Consider the following 9,839-nt stretch of genomic DNA (forward strand, 5'->3'; position numbering starts at 1 on the left):
CAGAGGCATTTGAAGACCTGTCTGCACGTACATGACAGATCAGTAGCTTGGAGTCTGTCTCTGGTATGACTGGTAGTCCAGCTGTCTGTCCTCTGCAGAACCCAGTGCTACAGGAATGCATAGGAACCCCAGAGAATATACATGTAAGACTCTTTATGCATATTCTCAGATGCAGTTTCATCCTAATTTCTGGTACATAATCTAAAAGGTGAAATTCAGTGTCTCTTTCAAAAGTTAAACAGGTAGTTACATTTATGAGAAATACTCTTGATATATATGTACATATATATGTATATACGCACACATTCTTTTGGTTATATTTGTTTCTCTGAAGGTCAAGGAAAGAACCAAAATGCAAAATCTGGAGGTAAAATCTGTCATGTTTCTTGTCCTTTACAGAATTATCAACATAGGGGAGACCCAGTTGATCTGATGCTGATTCAATTCACTGGAATAGTTTATTCTGTGTAGATTTACATACATAAAAATTAAAGCAGAGATGTTAATATAATTAAGAGCAAAAAGGCTAATTCTGGGAGTAGAGGTTTCTCAGGACTGGATTTTCAGTAGACCAGAGATCTAATCAAACCTTCTAGATTTATAAGTACCTTGTGTGCATAAAAGCTTTCAGGTAATGGGAACTGATGTAGGTCCATTGATTTCCACTAAGTTATGATTGTTTATGGCAGATGCAAATTGTTCTTGGTGATTTCAGCAGCAAAAATATGCTGGGGGGAGGAGAGGTGAAATGGATGGGTAAGTTATTCAGCCAGCATTCCCCACTCCTTCAGTGTGCACACACATATACACTAATTATTCATTAGAATTTAAGTCTGAGATAAGTAGATAAGTATACTTGAATATATAAGCATCCTTATTTAGTATCCCTCTAACTGTACACCTGCCCAACAATTTCATTTGAAAAAGAAGATGCATTTCATTGGAGAAAATATGTAAAAAGCCAACTTTTTTTTTTTTTTTTTTGTGTGCTATTATTAGTGGTAGGAAACATTACACATTAGCAAAAATATATCCTCTATGTCAGTTTTAGAGGAACTCAAACTAGGGAAGACAACAGGAACATGTGACTGATAAACAACATGTGAAGACCTGTCAGTGCAATGAAGATTGAAATCTCTTGGCATTGGACTGTATTTGGGAGAAATTGGTAGTGAGGGTGTGCAGGACACTAGTTGATCTGCCATAGCACATGTAATGATGTCAGATGCTAAAGTGAATGGAATGACATCAGACACTAATGGTAACAGTGCTGCTGTGCAGCCAAAGTTAACCCACCATTTGTGCTTCCCCATGATTATGAGGCTGATTATGGAACCTAAACAGAGGGTGTCACTTTTAAGCCCCTTGTTTCCCTTGAAAATGTGAAGTCACTCAGACACCTTCATCCATGCTGTTTTGTCTAACTTGCTTGGTAAGGTTGCTATTTTCCTCAAATCATATAGGTTGTGCAGATAACTTTTCTACCCATAGCTGTGTGAGGCATGCATCCCAGGGAAGACTGTACTTGAACATCCTGGAAATGCCTTAATTATTTTTGTTTGCTGTTTCTGATAATTGCTGATTACTGCTGTGTGGAATTCATGCAAACACTGAAAAATTACATTCATCATAGCCTGAGGAGATAGTGGAAACATTGCTGTGAGGTGATGGCAGTGTGAAGCAGATGCTGCCACTGTAGAAATCCAGGCACAGAAAAAGGACAAACTCTGCACTAGAGTACACTGTTTTAAATCAGTCATGTCTTCCTTTTATTCAGTCAATGTCTGTGAAGGAGAACATAGATAGAGTTATAGGCGGGGTGTTTTGAACTCAACTGGGAATAGCAGTCTGCAGAATCAGAAAAAAAGAATGCTTAGGTTTTTCTGATTTGGGGGATCTTTCCACCTGAAATCTAATTTCCAGGGGAGCGGAAAGAGGAGTATTGGGTTTTTTTCCAGTTGCAGAAGTTCTGGTGTGAGTTTAAGTAAAGAAAAAAAAGAAGGGGTCTGGAGTCACACAAAGCAGGAGTATGTCACCAGACAGAGCCGCTTCCCAGCTTGCCAGGCCAAAGGAAGGAAGAGACATGAATTTTTGGCCTAAAGGAAGAGATTAAAAGCTTCCCTTCCTGAAATATTGATGGTTTCACAAAGCTGCAAAAAGAGGAGCCTTCACTTTCCTCAGTTTACTGACTTTCAACAATCTAAAAATCTCAGCTAGAGTAGTCTAACTGGAAAACTTTTTGAAACATGCAAAGCCATGATTTGAAGTGGAAGCATTTTCTTTTCTCCGGAAATTATACCCAAGAGTTCTTTTGCTGCCAGAAGAAAACATTCGGCTGTCAAAAAAAGAAAAACCCCAAACCCCAGAATAATTTTAATTCCAGCTTTATTAACAATTACCTTTTTTTGAGGGTGAGAGGGAGCTGAAAACTGAAGAAAAACCCCAACCTTCACACATTTTGCAGAATTCATTGTAGCGAGCCCCTTGATTTACTTATGGAACCAATTCTTAACATACTTCCTGCTCCCTGTTCCCCTCCCAGAGACGGACTTTGTGCACACCTGCGACAGCACATACAGAGCTTCTCCAGGGAATGCCAACACTCAAAGCTCCAGGGAATGCCAACTCTCAAAGCTCCAGACCAGCTACATCTTTGTCTGCTTGCTGTGAGGGAGAGTGCAGAGCTTGTCATGCAGAGAGAATATAACTTACTGGAGGGTCAACAGGGGAGTCTTGGTTCTATAGACGTTACCAAAAGAGTTCAGGAAGCCTCTCCACAGTAAAACTGGAGGCAGCAGAAGGAAGCCTTGTGTTTGTGTTATATGATGCAGTAAGAAGCAGTACTTACTCCTATCGAAACTTGGAACTGCCAAAGGCTTTAGAAACTCATGTAAATCTGTAAACCTCTACATTTTATAGACAAGCTAACTCACCTTTAACTCAGAAAGGCTTTGATGGATAATTTTCAGTCAGTATAAATTATTATTATTTTGATCATTTTTAGGGTTTACATGGCTTGAAGCCATGTATTTCTAGCAATGGGAATACCATCAGCATAGTGATTAAGCATAAAGAAATTCAGTGCTCCATGAATTGCTGCTTGCCCATTCTGGATAGTATTTTCATCTCATCTAAGAGTGACTCCTGACTCATATATCTAAAAGATCCAAATCCAGTCCTTTGACCATGGGACCTTTGAGTCCCTAGTTGTGCTTGTTTTACATGAGTGACAAATAAACTCAAGCCATCCACACATCTTCAGAAATTATTTAATCCTTGGAAAGTTTGACATCCTAAATTTTGTTTTGCCCGGTATCTTTTTACTGTGACTTTTACCTGTAGTGTGTTACAGTTATTTCCCCACCGTCCTGGGTTCAGCCGGGCTAGAGTTAGCTTTCTTTTTAGTAGCTGGTGCAGTGCTGTGTTTCAGCTTTAGTCTGAGGACAATGCTGGTAACATACTGATGTTTCAGTTGTTGATAGGTAGCGTTTTACCCTAATCAAGGAAATTTCAGTCTCTCATGCTCTGCCAGTGAGGAGGGGCATGGGAAGCCGGGAGGAAGCAGAGACAGGGCCCTTGACCCAAACTAGCCAAAAGGGTATTCCATACCACAGCACGTCATGCCCAGTATATAAACTGGGGCGAATTGGCCTGGAGGGACAGATCACTGCTTGGGTTAGGTTGGGTATCAATCAACTGGTGGTGAGCAGTTATATTTTGCATCACTTGTGTTTATTGGGTTTTATTTCTCCCTCTCTCTCTTTTGCATAATAATAATAATTTTTACTTTTTTTTAGTATTAAGCTGTTGTTATATCAACTCATATGTTTTACCTTTTGCCAGTTCTCCTCCCCATCCCACAAGGAGTCTGGGGAGTGAGTGAGCAGCTGCATGGTACTTAGTTGCTGGCTGGGGTTAAACCACAACATCCACGCTGCTCTGTTGTTCTTTCAAGTGCATGGGAAGTGTCTGTCACTTCCCTTGGCTTTTTTACCTGGACTTTATATAACTTTCCATATAAGAGAGACTGGGTAGATCTCTGGAAGCAAAAGGGTGAATAAAATTAGGGCAGACTGATGGGGAGAAATAATTTCTTCATAAATAGAGCCCTTGAAGTATTTTTGTCACACTTGAATGGAATTGTTCCAGGTTGCTGCTATGCTTTTAATACAGATGATCCCAGAAATCAATACAGTAATTTGAGGTACAGTCTCTGTATATCTGTGCAGGAGGTCTGCACAGTGCCAGCTGCAGAATCCATACCAGGTTGCTATTTACAACACTGTGTAGACATGGACCTTATGTCTGCAGAGAAGCTGTATCATAAATTAGTTCATCGACCTCTGGCCACTTCATTTCCGACATGGCTGTAAACTGTTTCTGAAACTCCCTGGTCAAGTGGTTATCTTTTCCCACTTGTGCATGTGGATGAACCATGCAAAGGGTACTGGCAGCTTGTCCATATTGGCCAAGTTTATGCACAGAGTATGAGAATATTGATAATCCCAGATCTCTTGACACTTCCTTCTGATGGTCCTACCCTTGTCACATTGAAACTATTAGGCTCTGTTTACAATTCCTCTGTATTTTGCATTGTTATTTGATATCCCCCCCATGACAGGTTTCCCATGGCTGTGCTGCTGTGCTGGTGGGGTACCAGTTTTGCTCTCAGTCTGCTTGAGTGTGCTATTTGGCCACAGCAGTACAAGGCATCAGAGGACTGACTTGCCTCTGACTGCTGTGGAAACAGCATCAGCCTGCCATTCTGATGATCCTCCCCTCATTCCCCTCACTGGTTTTCGTCACCTTATTATGCCAAATTATCCTGAAAACCATGGGTTTCCTTTAGTATTGATGTACTGCTCAGTGAAGAATAAGGTTTTGTGGGCTTTCCAAGCTGGATTTCATAGCTGCTGTGTACCGTTGTGATTTCTCTTATCCAGCTGCAGCTGCTTCCCTCCTTTGAAATCCAGGTATTTACACCGAGGTAATAAGGAAGCTCTTATTACCTCCAGTGTGTTGTTACTGCTCTCTGATATAGTGTAGCCCATTGCTACTGTTCATTTATGCAATTACACTTGGTTTTCAATCCATTTATTATGTCAAAGTTATATTTCAAGCATATTTTTTGAGATGCTGTTAAGTGCTTTGCTGAGAATCGCCTACACTACATCGCCTGCCTCCTTATGCCCATTCATTTTGTTCTTCTGTCAGAATATAAAATCAAGTCCTTCTAACATGGATTTTGAGATTTGGAGTGTTTTTTCCTCTAAAGTAAAGCTATGCTGTAAACACTCCTGCATCATCTCAGAGGTATATTCTCCTGGCGGTACACAATTAGAGGTCCTGCTGGCATCAAGGGGAGCTGCATGGTGTGACCAAGGGCAGTTGTATCCTCACAGTTTTCAGGTTTTCCTTTGATTATCATTTCCACTGAGAATGCAGAGGCAGGACTTGCCCAGCTTGCTTCTTTCACATTTAGAAGGGCTGGTATTGCTTTATGCTCCTGGTACTCAGATCTCTTGACCTTTTGTATGGTCTGTCTGTGATGCTTTTAAAATAACACTCTAGGTTTTGGAAGGTTTCTGACTGTCTCTGTGGGCATTCTGTAATGTAGGCTCATCTTAAATAAAATCACAAATTTGAGTTGTGTGAGACAGCCAAATGGTCCTTCGTAACTTTTGGGACCCTAGATACACTGGGAAACAGTTGTCCCCTGGAAAAAACACCTTTGGAAACATCCTGTTCTTCAGTACCTTACTGAAAATTGTGTGCTTGAATGCTATTTCTTGAAATCACATGAATGCACAGTCACAAATCCATGGAATTCCCATCCCTGAAACTGTCCTTCTGGTAATACTAAACTTGGAATCAAATTAGGTCATATTTAACAGGAGCTTTACAGTTGTATGTCCTATATAAACCTTTGAAAATGAAAGGGCAAGGTGGTGTGTGTTAGTGTGGCAGTTTGCTGGATAAGGATTGAAGCTATCTGAAAGAGGAATGATCCTGAGATGGAGAAAAATTCCTTGGTGAGGTCTCCAGTGAAATTGTTGAGATGTTGATTGGGCATTAGGAAAAAAACAAAGTTCCTAGGTGGTATTTTAGCAATGGAATGTGCCACCTGGAGAGGGGTTGGAAACTCAAAGGTTTCAAACCTTTGAAATTTCCAAGATTTTGTTAGATAAGCTGCAGCTGACCTGATTTACATCGATAACAATCTTGCTACAAGCCAGAGTTTGGTCTAGATGAACTCTTGTCGTGGTTTAGCCCCACACAGCCACTCTCTCCCCTCCAGTGGGATGAGGGAGAGAATCAGAAGGTGAGAAAACTCATGGGTTGAGGCAAAGACAGTTTAACAGGTAAAGCAAAAGCTGTGCACACAAGTAAAGCAAACCAAGGAGTTAATTCGCCACTTCCCATCACAGACAGGTGTTCATCCATCCCCAGGACAGCAGGGCTCCATCACACATAATCGTTACCTGGGAAGACAAAACACTGTAACGTCAAATGTTCCCTCCCCCTTCCCTCTTCTTCCACGTTTTTTATGGCTGAGGAAGATGTGATATGTTATGGAACACCCCTTTGGTCAGTTGGGGTCAGCTGTCCTGACTGTGTCCCCTCCCAGCTTCTTGTGCACCCCCAGCCACTCACTGGTGAGATGGGGTGAGAAGCAGAAAAGGCTTTGGCTCTGTGCAAGCACTGCTCAGCAATGACTAAAACATCCCTGTATTATCAACACCAGCACAAATCAAAACACAGCCCATACAGGCTACTATGCAGAAAATTAACTCTATCCCAACCAAAACCCACTACACCTCTAAAGATCACTTCCAGCTAACACTTTTGTGTTGAGAATAGATGCTACATGTGTAAAGAGATAGGAGAGAGCAAGACGAGAGATTCTTCTGACACTAGCAGAGCTGCACCTTGTAGCTCAGAAATCACCTTGCCTGTCCTTTGCACGCCAGTAAAGAAGTGCCCTCTACAAATGATTTGCAGGAGAAAGATTACACTGTGGGAAGCACTAGAGTTGAAGAGACAGGTGAATGCTGAGGACTTAAGTGCTGTGCATCATCCAGTCTCTTCTGGTGCAAAGAGGCTGTGACTTAGTTTGTGCAAAGACTGTGTCCCCTCCCAGCTTCTTGTGCACCCCCAGCCACTCACTGGTGAGATGGGGTGAGAAGCAGAAAAGGCTTTGGCTCTGTGCAAGCACTGCTCAGCAATGACTAAAACATCCCTGTATTATCAACACCAGCACAAATCAAAACACAGCCCATACAGGCTACTATGCAGAAAATTAACTCTATCCCAACCAAAACCCACTACACCTCTAAAGATCACTTCCAGCTAACACTTTTGTGTTGAGAATAGATGCTACATGTGTAAAGAGATAGGAGAGAGCAAGACGAGAGATTCTTCTGACACTAGCAGAGCTGCACCTTGTAGCTCAGAAATCACCTTGCCTGTCCTTTGCACGCCAGTAAAGAAGTGCCCTCTACAAATGATTTGCAGGAGAAAGATTACACTGTGGGAAGCACTAGAGTTGAAGAGACAGGTGAATGCTGAGGACTTAAGTGCTGTGCATCATCCAGTCTCTTCTGGTGCAAAGAGGCTGTGACTTAGTTTGTGCAAACTACTCCAGCCCAGGGTCTGTAATAACACTGAAGGGCTCTGTCTTTGTTCAAACAACTGCATTCCAGGGTCTATAATAGCACTGAAGGAAGAGAGGGGTTTTATGATGTAGAAGAGGTATGTCAATGCTTTCTGCCATACTGATACACTGTGGAGAAGCTGATGCTTAATTCTGACTTTGGTGTTTCATTTCAGTGTAGTTTGTGCAGTTTGTGCAGTTTATGCAGTTTGTGTTCCTGAGCTGCATGAAATGACTGTGCTCTGGGACCAGGTATTTTACTGCTGCTGCATTTGCATGTATGGGAAAGAGGAATCATCTCTTCTCTGGTGGGAGTTCTTACTACAGATGAACTAAGCAAGAGGAGCAAGCAGGTAGAACTAAAATGGTAGGGATACATTTGTCTTTGGGAAGAGAGCATAGTTCTTGAAAACCCAGTCTGAATGCACCAGGATATCCAGAGATGACACAAGCTAAGAAGATGAAAAGTCCTTGCATTTCCACTAGAGAGAGGCCACAGCACCAGTGTAGCCCATCCACGGCTGCTAGTCCTGTGCTGGGACCACAGAATGGCTAAAAGTCTTTCATCTCAACCCCACCTTGTCCTCAAACTAGAGAGGACATAAAAGCTTCTCACTGCCTGCGGAATCACTGTTTCACTATTGCGTGGAAAGGGCTAAGAATAGTGGCCCTATGATTCAAGAAATCGCTTAACTGAAGTAGCTCAGCACGAGTCTGTCATGATCCCAATGGCTGTGCTTTCCTTCTTCACCATCATCACATTTCATCTCTGTAAGTGCATGGTGTTGATCAACCTTACATTTTTGTTTCCCCACTCAGACTCCTTTGGGGAAAAGGAGCTGAATCCTCTTCTCCTATGGTCATTCTGGGAAAGATGTTGCAGACACTAGTCATATCTCTGAGTTTATAGTGGGAGGATGCCCAGATACCATGGAGATATCGCAAGAATGTAGAAAAGAGATGATGCTATATCCATTCCTTCAGCCAAAAGATTTCTCTCCATGATCATTTGTGAATGTCCTTGGACATATTTGATAGGCATACTGCAATGATGTGTTTAGAACATTACCATGGGAACACAAACTCATTTATCTCATTTATGTGCATGGTCCCTACAGGAGCCTGCTATAAACTTGCTATAAACCTGCTGCAATTGCTGTTCAGTCCCAAGTCTTAATTGGATATTTAAAAATCCACAATGCATGAATTACTGTTGCACTACATGCAAAGTCTCCAAAGAACTAATTCACTGTGAAGTTCTTCCTGATCTGTTCATCAGCCTGATGATGAGCTTCCTGGGGAAGATCAGGCACTGGTCATGCAAGTACGAATCCTGGATTCACACCTGTATATAATAAGAAAAATTGCTACTGACCGAATGCTGTAGAAGTTATTGAGATGGGGTGGGAACTGGATATTCTGGAGCTGTTTTGCAAAAAACCCCAAATAGTTTTACGTAAAACACAATTCATGGGGAAGGAAAGTGCCTGGGTCACTTCAAAAATGCATATGCCAGTAACAGCTGAGCACTCCTTTAAGTGAATTTGTGTTTTACACACAAATAAAGCTCCTAAATCAGACCAAATACTTGGATTTCCATGACTTTCTGTGAGGTTGTTGCACATATTTGTGTCAGGGTTCTGTAACTGTGAAACTGAAAAGTTTTCTTGACAGTGTGTTCACAGCTTGTTTCGCCTGCTGAAAAGTTTGTGCTTTCATAAGGAAATTGCACTGAGATTAAATCCTTTGGTGGAGTTACAGCAGTATGCAGTTTGACAGTAGTGATCTTTGCTTCTTCCTTAGGCTAGCAAATATGTATTATTCAGTTTGAACAACGTAGTGGGATCAGTTAGAGAAAAGCAGATAGAGCAGACATAGCAGATATGCAGGATAGCTTGCCTGAAAAAAGAAAAACCTTAATCTTTTTTAAAAAGCATTAATTTTAAGTAGCTAAATTAAATACTTCTGTGAAAATGTCCAAAGTGAGGTCAATGGTTTTTGCTACTACGTTTATTCTGATAGTGTTAGTGGACAGAATTTTTAATGATCTCACCCTAGTCTCTTTGCTGCCTCTGGCATCTCCAGAAAAAAGTGGGGTTCAAACTACTGAACAGGCATGTAATCCTACTTTCTGTGTCTTAAGCTGGCTCACTAACACCGAAGCACCCAAAAGAGAGTGCTAATT

The sequence above is a fragment of the Nestor notabilis genome, unplaced genomic scaffold, assembly GCF_000696875.1.
Source record: "Nestor notabilis isolate BGI_N333 unplaced genomic scaffold, ASM69687v1 scaffold10649, whole genome shotgun sequence".
In the NCBI taxonomy this organism is placed as follows: domain Eukaryota; kingdom Metazoa; phylum Chordata; class Aves; order Psittaciformes; family Psittacidae; genus Nestor; species Nestor notabilis.